The sequence below is a fragment of the Durio zibethinus genome, chromosome 2 (genome assembly GCF_047325235.1).
Source record: "Durio zibethinus cultivar Kanyao isolate XHJ-2024 chromosome 2, ASM4732523v1, whole genome shotgun sequence".
NCBI lineage: Eukaryota > Viridiplantae > Streptophyta > Magnoliopsida > Malvales > Malvaceae > Durio > Durio zibethinus.
In genome coordinates this window covers 15,400,841-15,414,600 of record NC_143163.1, presented here as the reverse complement: position 1 = coordinate 15,414,600, position 13,760 = coordinate 15,400,841, and the positions used below count along the sequence as shown (strand labels likewise).

Genomic DNA, 13,760 nt, shown 5'->3' with positions numbered 1-13,760 from the left:
CAAGTGCCTTAGGTGAGAGCATTACGATACACATGTCACACCAAGTGTCAACAACAACAAAAGTGGTGCCCAAGGCAACAACCTGCACCAAAGGCCTATTTGTGCTAATGGTGGTCAAGGCAAGTGCCATTCAAACATCGCCAAGATCTAGCAATGATGTCTGAGGAAACATCCCCCATGAAGGGGTCAGCATCTGCTAATGATGTCTAAGGCAAGAATAGGCTAACATCTACTGACAATGTTGGATATGATTGCTTGTATAGCAACAAAGGGCCAAATGCGATCGATGGCATTCAAGGCAACAACACACACCTGGGGCCAACTGTGTCAATGGAGATTGAGGTAAGTGCTCGTACCAAGGGCAAGCTTGTCCCTATAACAAATGTCAAGTGCATTTGGTTACCATTTACTTGGATGCTCAAAGGAGAGATGTCATCACATGACCGAATCGGTTGTAATGGGGAACACCATTCATCCTTAATCCCAAAGGGGTGCAGTGTAAAAAAATAAAGTGAGAGGGCTTTGATGGGTGTAAGGGGTGGGATAAATTGAAGCAACAAAGACTTGAATCTCACTGGATCATGGTAGCAAGGCCATTTTACCAATTACAATATCTTATTGCATATTTAAATTATTTGCAAAAGATTTTACCCATTGCTTGATGGAAATTAAGCTCCTAAAAGGCTTGCATGACTTGTCCACCACAAGGGCTACCCCTACAACATGTGCCCTTGGGGGCCATGGGCCCCTGCTATGGGGTCAACAATTGAGCGATGGGTGTGTGCATCAGTTTCGGCTTGGATTCTGACTTAAATGCATTCAGTCATAATTCAGTGCATAGTAACTTCACGCCACCAACTTTACAACCAAACACGATGACCAATTGTGTGAATCAATGGTTCTTCTCATACTAGGTTGAATTACTATTGCAACACTACCATCAGTAGGGTAAAAGTAACTTGTCTCATGGCAGTCTAAACCCAGTTCACATTCCTTATTGGTGGGTGAACAATCCAACACTTGGTGTATTCTACTTCACAATGATAAGAATAGTCGACATCAAAAGATCAAAAAGCAATGTTACTATGAATGCTTGGCTACCACAAACCCATTATCTCTATGCTAACTTTTTTGACACCTCTATCTTCAAATTTTGAAGGTCTAAAGGATCGATCGGCCACACTTTTATGGTTCATATTTGTATTGGAAATCAAAATCAAATAAGCTTTTACCATTTTATTCCACATGAAAATTCTATTCTCATTGAGCTCATCTTAAGATACTTACATTATCTTTTAACAAATGTGCCGCCCTAACCAAACTCTCCACTTGACAATGTCTTTCACTTAGATTAATCGATCGAGGCTAGCCTTGGGTCCAAAAAAAAAGGGTTATGCCCCACCTTTGATCCATAAAATAAGTAAAACAATGTTAAAAGTAATGGTATTTCAATTTCACTCGAGGGCTCCCACTTATCCTACACCTCTCAAGTCATTTCACAAAGTCAGACTAGAGTTAAGCTCAACAAAGTCTTCTTTCCACATTGATTTCACCAAGCTTATTCCCTTGATTGTGGTTTTGCTAGATAGTAGATAGGGATAGTGAGAATCTTGTTAATCCATTCATGTGCACCACTAATTAGGTGACAAGGCATTTGGCTACCTTAAGAGAGTCTTAGTTACTCTCACTGTTTACCCGTGCTTGGTTGAATTTCTTCACTTTGACATTTAGAGCATTGGGTAAAAATAACATTACATGAGCATCTACAATGACCATTGCAATGCTTTGTTTTAATGAAACAATCAGATTCCCCTTGTTCGTACCAATTTTAAGTCAACTGTTCATTGTCTGGGGAAGGCCCTCAAGGAAGCCATTCCCAGTTCATCCCCCCACTGGCACGCGATGACCCACTCTTATCATGAGAGCAGCTTGAGCAATGCACTGATAGTCGATGGGTTTGAGACTACAACCCTTATGGCCAACCTTCAAAGCCAATCATTTTCCAGAGGTTATGAATCTATTTTGTCAACTTCTTTTGCCTACATTATTCCATTGACCAGAGGCTATTCACCTTGGAAGCCTGATGCAGTTATGAGTACAACTGGGCATAGACAACACTCAATCTTCTAGATTTTCAATGGCTACCAGGGGTACAACTAACACCATGTGATGTGTAATGCTCTTCTAGCCATAGAACCCTACCTCTGAATGAGTAGTTTCTAAGGTGGGTAGGTCATTAATCAAAAAAGATAACTCTTTTTGAGGCTCTCATTGACATCTTCAGACTCTTTAATGTTGTTGTCATCCATTGCATCATAGTTTAGGAATTTTAACTTGATTCTTTTTTTAAGCTTGCATTAGACGTATTGTTAGATGTGCATCCCTCGTCTCTTAGGATCGACTAACCCATGTGCAAGTGCTATGCACATAGAACCTTTCCCCTTTTTGGCCTTCAAAGTTTTCATTTGAATATTTGATACTACCACTCAGATCTGCATTGATGACCACTTTGCCTGGGCTAGTGCCTTGGGTTTTATGGCAACTACCATTCCTTCCTACTCATCACGAAGAAACCTTGATGGCTAGGCATGAGTGATGCACTTAAGTGACATCCATTTTTTAGGCTAGTTGATTCGACAGGTGAGTTGTTACACATTCCTTAGTTGATTTTGACTTCCATGACCACCGTCCTACTATTTTAATCAACCAACACCATTTGTAGGTTTTAGGTAAATACTCAGTTGGGCACTATAACCTAGCTTTTAGTTTATCCCGTAGTGCCAGTTTTGCTTACCTAAAGTGGCCTACTTGGAGCTTTCGATTTCATGGCATAGCTTAATGAAACAGCTATGCCATCCTACCTATTTAAAATTTGGGAATAGGTCAAGGGTGTTACACCCTTCATGCCTCTAACCATTGGCTTCACTGGATAGAACTCGCTAAAGGCTCTAGCTATCCTAAGGGAAACTTTGAAGGGAACCGGTTACTAGATGTTTCAATTAGTCTTTCACCCCTATACCCAAGTTAGATTAATGATTTGCATGTTAGTATCATTGCAGGCCTCCACCAAAGTTTTTTATGGCTTCACCACACTCAGGTGTAGTTCACCATCTTTTGAGTCTACATGCCCGCACTAGAACCCTTCTTATAAGATCAAAGTTAATTGGTGGTGCACCCATGAGGGATCCCACCAATTAGCTTCCTTATGCCTTACAGGTTTTCCTAGCCTATTAACTTGCACAAATGTCAAACTCCTTAGTCTATATTTCAAGATAGGCTAGATAGGAAGCTCACAGGTCGATGCTGGGAGCACACAGGTGCCAAGGAACATGGAGATAGCATGTGCTGCATTCCATGATTACAATAATGACATCTCTATAGGCATATCAAAAGCTTGAGCTTGGGCTACCATCGTAACCTACATCGGTCCATGCCTCAGCTCTCATTATTTTGCATCCATCTAAGGCACATTGCCAACCCCCATCCGCTTTCCTCTTGATAATTTTAAGAACTTTTTAACTTTTTTTTTCAAAGTCCTTTTTATCTTTCCCTAGTGATATTTGTTTGCTATCAGTCTTTCATCGATATTTAGCCTTGGATGGAATTTACTGCTCAATTGGGGCTTCATTCCTAAATAACCCGACTCATAAATAGTGCCTCATGGTGTGACAAGGTCTAGGCATAACAAGACTCTCACCCACTCCAGTGCCTATTTTCAGGGGACTTAGGCTTGGTCTACCACTGACAACACTTTTCCAAGTTACAATTCGAATGTTGAGGGCACCCGATTCTCAAGTTGGTCCCTTTTCAATTCCCTTGCCATTACTAGGGGAATCTTGATAAGTTTCTTTTCCTTTGCTTATTGATATACCTGACCTGGGGTCATGATGTGAGCATCGACCAAGTAATGCAGGGAGTCTAATGGGGTTAGATGGACAGCAAGCGTGTGTCATTAGAAATGAGGCACCCAGTGAGTTTTACCACTATCTATCACAGCACTAATGTTGTTAGGGACTCATTTTTAGGCTACCACGACTAATGAGATCATGAGAAGCCATCTTCTACCTCCTTACTCGGAGCTTGATAGGCGGGATGTTGAAGGGGGTAATGATGCATGACACCTAAGCAAGCGTCCCCTTGGCCTAATGGCTTTGGGTGCAACTTACATTCAAATACTTGATGGTTCATGAAATTCTGTAATTCACACCAAGTATCACATTTCACTATATTCTTCATTGATGCGAGAGCCAAGATATCCATTGTTGAAAGTCATATTTGTTTTTCACAACAAAAGGAGCCATAGTGTTGCCTACACACACACACCGTGAATAGGGTGGTGATGGCACATGCACTCTTTTTTCAATTTGGTTACTTGGTACGATTCACATTAAAGGTTCATTATTTAGCCACGGGCAATGATATCGATTGTTTCATCCACTCGAGAGGCAAAATGAAGTAACTATTGTACATATTCAGGGCTAAAAAGGGCTTAGGGCATGGAGGCACCCCCGTCTCCTTGGTGTTTAGTTAATGCGTTCATTGGTTGTTTGTTAAGCTAGTTTTGACAATGATCCTTTTATAGGTTCACCTACAAAAACCTTGTTATGACTTTTCCTTCCTCTAAATGATAAGGTTCAGTGGACTTCTCATGACATCGTGGGCAGTGAACCATCCACATCTCTACGACCTGAACACTTCACTGGACCATTCAATTGGTAAGGGTGATGTGTTATGATGTGCGATGGTTGCTGGTCTTTGGCCCTTATATTGACCCTCTATCCCTCAAGCAACCTTGCTCTCACACCACCTTAAGGAGTATAAGAGCTTTTACACGTTTGCAACTAGTAGCCATTTAAGTGTTTGAAATGGGGATGCTTTTTTCAAATGGCCACAAAATCTTCTACACTTTGATTTTTTAGCTAAATTTTTTATTAATGCCAACAAAAATACAAGGATCACATATACCAAATTTGGGGACAAATCACCTTTTAAAAAAACTTAAAAAAATCTTAAACCATGAAAAATTTTAAAAATCATGAAAAATAGAAAATAAGTCATCTTGCCATGAAACTTCACATAAAGGCTTAGAGGCCCATTATATGAATTTACAAGCTATAAAAATGGCATTGGCATGACAAAAATATGAAGATATGCCTAAACCCACCTACTGCTCAATCATGGTGTGCATGGTGCATGGCTTGGGCCTAGAGCACCCTTGCGTGGTGCATGGCCTAACATGTGTCGATAGTGTTCGAAGGAATTACCCATACAAAAGGCTATCATATGCCAAAACCAAGGGCCAACATGTCACAACGGTGGTAAGGCATGTGCATATGTCATGGTCCCTACACTAGTCTAAGCTCATAGGTTCTTTTCAAGTGGAGAATAGTTTTGGTTCTAGAAGGATAGGGTTTAACAGCGAGGAAGACCTAGCCTTGAGGCCTACTGGAGGCCTAGGTCGTAGAAAACTACCCAGAATAGTGGAATTGGTAGTGATCAAGAGTTAAGAGGCTCAGGTATAGTGTTCAAGTTCAACAAAATTAAGCCAGCCATAAGTGCAAGCACTGAGTGCTTATATGAATTTACAAGCCACAAAAATGGCATTGGCATGGCAAAAATATGATGATGTGCCTAAACCCACCTATTGCTCAATCGTGGTGAGCATGGTGCTTGGCCCGATCCTAAAATACACTTGCATGGTGCACGGCCCAGCATGTGCCGATGGTGTTCGAAGGAATCAGCTACACAAAAGGCCAAGAAATGTTTATAAGGAATACCCAAGTAACCCTGGTGTGATCATCAATAAATGTGACAAACCATCTTTACCCAGTAATATTATTTACTTTGAAGGGACCCCAAATGTCATTATGTATCATTGAAAAAGGATGGAATGGTTTGTAAGGTTGATTAGGATATGTGGTACGAGTATCTTGGATAGTTGGTAGACTTTACACTAAAAATTGTTAGGATTTTGATTAAATAATGAGGCAAACAACCTTTTGAGGTATAAAAAATTTAGATGATCTAACTGATGTGCCATAACATGATGTACTATCTTTATTATTACTAAAGGTGAAGCCATATAAGAGGTCTTTTGATATTGTCCTTTAGAATCATTAGCTCTTAGGATATAGAGTCATGCACACATCTTAACATTGCCAATCAACTTCCCTAAATCCAAATCCTAAAATTCACACATATTTGGAAGAAATTTAGTAATACACTTAAGGTCACTTATAAGTTTTCTTATGGATAGTAAATTGCAACTTAGATTTAGGACAAACAAAATAGAGTCAAGTGTTATCTCTTTGGAAATAATAATAGAACCTACATCAATTACTTATGAAAGTGACCCATCAGTAATTCAAATTGTGAAGTTTTTATGACATAGGTTGTATTTACTAGATACAGATGCATTCTTATCATATGGTTTAAAGCTCCTAAATTCACAATCCATGAATTTGATTTCTCTAGTTTTACACTCAAGGCACTTAGAAAATTACCTTTTTATGCTAAAGAACCTATTCGAATATGAGTCATAATGTTCTGTAGTGGTTGAGAAACGCTAGCTCTGGGGTTAGAGGTAACCTCCGACATTGGGCTCTCCTTTACATTGGCCATGTTAGACTCTAAGTGAAAATGTTCAAAGGTTCAGATCATGTTCTGATACCATGAAAAAATATCTAGAATAAAACTATTTTATTCTTCTATATTTTTTTATTGTAATGTTAGAATTGCATGAAAATATATAAGCTAAAGGCTGAATATTCTTAGCCTTAAAACCCAAGATTTTTATGCATTAAAAAAGCTAATCAAATGAGTAATTTACTCTCTATATATAGTAGGAAAATATCTAATGGATTGGTGTAATTACCGAAATCACTTCTTATTCAAAAATAAGAGACTTAATTAAAATAGATAAAGTTAACTAATCAAGTAATAATGAAGATTAGATTTCCACATAATTATATGGAACATATATTTAAAGTTACTTTTTCTTACATTACTTCTATTTTTTTGAATCAAGTACATAGACTTAAGGATTATCATTTCTTTTGTTCTATTTCCTTTTTTGCTGTTCATTGATTTCTCAATAGTCTTACCATTGTCATGGGGTATCTTTACCAAGACTTCTTTCAATGTTTTGTCAAAAATTATTTTATCCTTTCCCACTTTTTTCTTGGATAAGGTTGCAACTTAGAAGAGAAAGAGAAATGGGGATAAAGGTAAGGGAATAATGGCAATGGTATTTTATGTGCATAAGATTTTAATTATAGGGCACACCATTTAAGTCACTTTTTCTTTCATTACTTTTGTCTATATGTATGGCACAAATGAACATAATGACAAATCCTTTCCCTTTCTTCTCTTTACTTCTCTTCCAATTGTACATTTCATAATGTTAGCACATTTTTCTTAAGGTACAATAGAAACGGCTTCTTCCCATGCTATTTCAAATTTATTTTCATGCTTACCCATCTTCACTCTCTCTTTTCTTTGTCCTGGGAAACACATTGCAACTTTCTTACCATAAATAAGTATATGATACATTTGTAACATCTTTGTAGATGTACATTAACTAGATGTAGTTTTAGGTTCATCTAGGGGGATAATTTCCCATTTGTATCCTTACCCCCATCTTTACTCTCTCTTCTCTTTTTCTTTTTCTTAGGAAAAACATTACAACTTTCTTATTATAAATAAATACATGATCCATTTGTAAAATCCTTACAAACATACATTATCTAGATGTAGTTTTAGGTTCCATCTAATCAACCTTAGCTGAGTTGATACAATGCCAAGCTTAAGCTCAGCTAGATTAAAAAACTTGAGGCTTGAGATTGAAATTTATTTCTTTATGCTTGAGCTAGGCTCAAAAAACATATAGCTACTCAAGCTCGACTCGATTAGGTTCAATTAGTCTAATTTATATGAGGAGCTTGAAACATGACTCTACTCGAGCTTGAGTTTGAAATAAAAGCTCAAATGTAATTTAAAATATGTAAATAAATATTATATTATATTTTATGTGTATGTATGATTAAAAATATAAGAAATTCAAAATTTTGATTATGCTCATGAACCACTTGAGTTGAGTATTACAAACATCATACTCGGTTTGACTCGTTAGTCTAGTAGCTTGAACTTCAACTTTGCTTCCTTGTGAATGAGTTAAATTCGAGTATTCAGTTAGTCGAATCTAAGTAGCTCTCAAGTAGCTTAAGTTGTTTACTTCCCTAGTTCCATCGAAGAGGGATCTAATTCAGAATCATAGATGGTAAGCCCTAAAAAATTTTAAATTTCTATATACTTCCTCCTTAAATTGAATGTCTAACTTTTTTCTTTAGGTTGTCTCAAAATAAAGTCTAGTTTCCTAAAAAATGGAAACTATTTTTCTAATGCTACCCTTCATTACTAACTTTAAGTGCACTTTTATAACTTTGATTACTTTTGAAGGGTAAAAGTTGTAAGTAAGAGACAACATATTACATTCATAAAACTTTGTACCCCTAACTTTCATTCTTGATTAATGAAAATATCCTTGACAAATGCTTTTGTGGTTGTTTATCTTTCATAAATCCAAGAATTTCTCCTCGACTATGAAATATGAATGCCCCCGATTATCCCTGTTAATCATTGCTCCAAACTTGAAGCCTGACATAATAGGACCAAAATCCTATAATGTTGTCCTATGCTAATGTATACAAGTGTAGGCCTACTTTGAGCATACTAATTTCTTCAAAGTGACAATGTCAAAGGAACAATAGAGATAGGCAAAAGTAAACTTGTATTACTCAAGTTGTGGTGTGCGTACAATGAAGTAAGGGCACCCTTTATTTATAGCTAAGGCCTTTTAAATCAATGGTTGGGATAGTTCCTATCCTAGGGCTCACAAAGAGTCCAGCAAATATAGGAGATTACAATAGGATTACATTGGAGAGTTCTAATTTTATAAAGATTCTATCAAACAAGAGTTTGAACTAGCTTGGACTTCTTCTTTAATAGTGCCCACACAAGGCCCCTCTTTGGGCCTATGCTTGGTTCTGTTATGCTCGTGCTTGGGCTTTCTCTTGTGCTTGTGCTTGGGTCTATTTAAAAGTTGCCAAATTGAATCCCTTGGCCTAAGCTCCTTAAGCTTGTTTCAGCACTTGGCCACCCCTTCTTGGTCATGGTCTTACCCTTAAGACCACCATTGTGCCTCTAGGCCTAATCTCCCTTGTTTCTGACTTGGTTTTGGTTGCTTTAGAACCACTCCCTATCTCAGTGAAAACTCTTAGGCTTGGTCCTTCCTATTGACTATGACACACAAACTTGGCCAGGTTAAGGCATTTTTTAGGTCAATGAGAAGGGACTATAAGATTGCCAAATACCAAAGCGACTTGGCCAAACCAAGCTCATGACTGTAGCTTCTACTTACGCCATCCCAAGGAGCCATTGCTTAATTTAGTGACTTGGTCTTGGAGTATGGCACAACAACAGTTGCAATCATGAGCTTGAACTTGGCCTTTTTTAAGTGCACACCAATCGATCAAGCCCATAGGCTCCTATAAGTCATTGAAGCAACTAGTCTTCGAACAACACAGCCAAAAGGCATGCACAGCTTGGATTTTGCCCTAGGGATGTTATTGTGGATGTACGCAATAAGAGGCCCATTACACACATTTACTCCTACTGTAGGGGGAGAAAAGATGCTCGAACAACCACCCTCTAAATAGCATAAGAGATTTTATAAATATGCTACCTGTAGACATTAAATTGTTTGAAATGGGGACACCTTTTTTGAATAGGCATATCTCGCACCAAAGGTTTGTAGGTGTGGATGGTGGTCAAGGCATGTACCTTTACGGAGGCCTAACATGTGTCGATGGTGTTCGAGGTAAGTGCCTGTAGCAAGGGCTAGCATGTGCCAATGGTGTTCAAGGCAACTCCTCACATGAAAGGCCATCTTCTTCCAATGCTGATTAAGGCACATGCTTGTAACAAGGGCTAGTGTGTGCCGATGGTGGTAAAGGCAAGTGTCCATACCAAAAGCCAACTTGCATCGATGATGGTTAAGGCATGTGGCTGCACTATGCGTCAGCATGTGCCAATGATGGTTGAAGGCTTGGCTAAAGTTTGATTTTGGGCCACGATGCACACATTAGACTTAAGTATGTGCTAGTGCCACGTTTTTTTGCCTAGGGCACCATCATCGAAGCATCATCAGAAAACCTGACTAGTAGCATTAGGCTTTTTGGCAATTAGAGGAAGGGGCCAGGGGGTATACACACATGATGTACAATGGGTTCTGCTCTTTGACCCTTATATTGGCCTTCTATCCCCCAAGCAACCTCAACTACTAACACCTCTTTAAAGAGCATAAGAGCATTTATAGGTGTGCAACCAGTAGCCATTCAAGTGTGTGAAATGGGGACACTTTTTACAAATGGCCACAAAATCTTTTACAGTTTGATTTTTTAGCTAAATTTTTATGGATGCCAACAAAAATACAGGGATCACATATACCAAATTTGGGGCCAATAATCCTAAAAAAATTTTAAGAAATCCTAAACCATGAAAAATTTTGAAAATCATGAAAAATAAAAATGAGTCATCTTGCCATGAGACTATTATATGAATTTACAAGCCATAAAAATGGTATTGGCATAGCAAAAATATGAATATGTGCTTGAACCTACCTATTACCTAGTTATGGTGCCCATGATGCATGACTAGGGCCTAGGATACCCTCACGTAGTGTGTGGCCCAGCATGTGATGATGGTGTTCAAGTGAACTACCCACACAAGAGGCCAATATGTGTCAAGACCAAAGGTGAACATGTCTCGACAGTGGTCAAGGCATGTGCATGTGTCACGGTCCACATGCTAGTCTAAGCCTAATGGTTCTCTCTGAGTCGAAGAGTAGTTTTATAACTAGAGGATAGGGTTTAACAACTAGGGGACCTAGCCTTAAGGCTTATTGGAGGCCTAGATCATAGGGAACTAGCCCAAAATAATGGTATTGGTAGTGATCAAGACTGAAGAGGCTCAAGCATGGTGTTCAAGTTTGGCAAAATTAAGCCAGCCCTAGATGCTAGCTAGTGAGCGTTTATATGAATTTACAAGCAATAAAAATGGCATTGGCATGGTAGAAATATGAAAATGTGCCTGAACCCACCTACTGCCTGATCATGGTGCAAATGGTACACGGCCCAAGCCCAAGATACCTACACATGATGCATAGCCCAGCATACGCTGATGATGTTTGAAAGAACAGCCCACACAAATGGCCAGCATGTGCCAATGTTGGTCGAACCATGTGCCAAGAGCAAGGGCCAACATGTCCTAATATTGGTTGAAGCGTATGCATGTGTCATAGTCCACATGCTGGTCCAGGCCTAGAGGTTCTATCCAAGTCAAAGGACAATTTTGGTTCTAAGGGGATAGGGTCAACAACCAGTAAAACTAGGCCTTGAGGCCTAGGTCATGAGGAACTAGCATAGAATAGTGGTATTGGTAGTGATCAAGACTTTAGAGGCTCAAGCAAGATGTTTTAGTTTAGAAGAATTGAGCCAACCTTAAGTGCGGTACTATGACCCTTATATGATTTTATAAATCATAAAAATGGCATTAGCATGGTATAAATATGAAAATATGCCTAAACCCACCTACTACTTGGTCAACGTATGAATGTTGCATGACTTGAGCCTAAGGTACCCTTGTGAGGTGCATGGACCAACATGTATCAATGGTGTTCAAGGGAACTACTTGTATAAAAGGCCAACAAGTGTTGAGACCAAGGGCCAACATGTCTTGATGGTGGTTAAGGCTTGTGCATGTGTCATAGTCCACATGCTGGTCCAGGCCCAGGGGTTATCAGGTTCTCTTTGAGTCAAGAAATAGTTTAGTTCTAGGGGGACAGGGTTCGATAGCCAAAAGACTAGGCCTTGAGGCCTATTGAAGGCCCAGCTTATCGAGAAGTAGCTTGAATAGTGGTATTGGCACTGATCAAGACTCAAGAGGCTTAGGCACAATGTTTAGGTTTGGAAAAATTAAGCCAGCCCCAAGTATTGGTGCTAATGAGTGCTTATATGAATTTACAAGCCATAAAACTAGCATTAGCATGATAGAAATATAAAGATGTGCCTAAACCCACCAACTATCGAATCATGGTGAGCATGGTCTATGGCTCAGGCTAAGGATACCCTTGCATGGTGCATGGCCCAGCATGTGCTAATGGTCTTCAAGGGAACTACATATGCAAAGGGCCAGCATGTGTTGAAACAAAAAGCCAGCATGTCTCGATAGTGATTGAGGCGTATGCATGTTCAAGGTATGCATGCTAGTCCAAGCCCAGGGGTTCTCTTCTAGTCAATGAGCAATTTTGGTTCTAAAGGGATGAGGTGTGATAGCTAGGGGAACCAGGCATTATGGCCTACTGAAGGACCGAGTCATAGGGACCTAGCCCATAATAGTGGTATTGGCCATGAATAAGACTCGAGCAGCTTAAGCATGGTGTTTAGGTTTGGCAAAATATAGCCAACCCTAAGTGTGGATGCTAGTGGATGCTGGTGGATGCTAGTGGATGCTGGTGGATGCTAGTGAGTGCTTATATGATTTACAAGACATAAAAATGGTATTGGCACAGCAAAAATATAAAGATGTGATTGAACCCACCTATTGCAAGATCATGGTGTGCATGGTCAGAGAATTAGGCCAAGGATACCCTTGCATGGTGTGACCTAACATGTGCTGATGGTGTTCAAGGGAACTACCCGCACAAAGGGCTAGCATGTGTTGATAGTGGTCGAAGATGTGCTAATGTGCATATTTCACGATCTACAAGCTAGTGCGACCCAAGGTTTTCTCTGAGTCAAGAAACAATTCTAGTTTTAGCAGCATTGGTTTAAACAACCAAGGGGACCAAGCCTTGAGCCCTACTAAAGGCTCAGCCATGGGAAACTAGCCCAGAATAGTGGTATGGGTAATGATCAAGTCTCTAGAGGCTTGGTATAATGTTCAGGTTCAACATAATTGAGCTAGGCCCAAGTGAGGGAGTTGGTAAGCACTTATATGAATTTACATTACAAGCCATAAAAATGTCACTGGCATGGCAAAAATATGAAGATGTACCTAAACCTACCTATTACCCTATCAGGGTACGCATAGTGCATAACTTGGGGCCAGGATACCCTCGTATGGTGCATGGCCCAGCATGTGCCGATGGTGTTTAAAGGAACTACCCATATAAAGGGCCAACATGTGCCGATGGTGGTTGAAGCATGTACCAAGACCAGAGGCCAACATGCCCTAATAATGGTCAAGGCATGAGCATGTATCATAGTTTGCAAACTAGTCCAGGCCTAGGGGTTCTCTCCAAGTCAAAGAGTAATTCTAGTTTTAGTGGGATAGGGTCCAACAGCTAAGGAGACTAGACGTTAAGGCCTATTATAAGCCCAGGTCAAGTGGAACTAACCCAGAATGCTGGATCGATAGGCCACACTTTCATGATTAGTATTCATACCAAAAATCAGAATCAAACGAGCTTTTACCCTTTTATTCCATACGAGATTTTTGTTCTCGTTGAGCTCATCTTAGGATGCCTGTGTTATGTGCTACCCTAGCCAAACTCCCTATTTGACAATGTCTTCTACTTGGATTGACCAACCAAGGTAGGCCTTAGGTCTAAAAGAACGGTCATGCCCTACCTCTGATTCATGGAATAAGTAAAATAATGATTAAAAGTAGTGGTATTTCAATTTTACTTGAGGGTTCCCACT

The 13,760-nt window shown here is 39.5% G+C and overlaps 2 non-coding genes across 2 annotated transcripts; both read right to left on the bottom strand.

The window, feature by feature from the left end:
- Positions 1-543: 543 nt before the first annotated feature.
- LOC149520044 (25S ribosomal RNA) lies at positions 544-3,905 on the bottom strand. Its single transcript, XR_016335218.1, has one exon. It is a non-coding gene; the product is annotated as a 25S ribosomal RNA (ribosomal RNA).
- A 210-nt stretch (positions 3,906-4,115) lies between these two features.
- On the bottom strand, positions 4,116-4,271 carry LOC149520043 (5.8S ribosomal RNA). The gene has a single exon (XR_016335650.1). It is a non-coding gene; the product is annotated as a 5.8S ribosomal RNA (ribosomal RNA).
- Between the last annotated feature and the right edge of the window lie 9,489 nt (positions 4,272-13,760).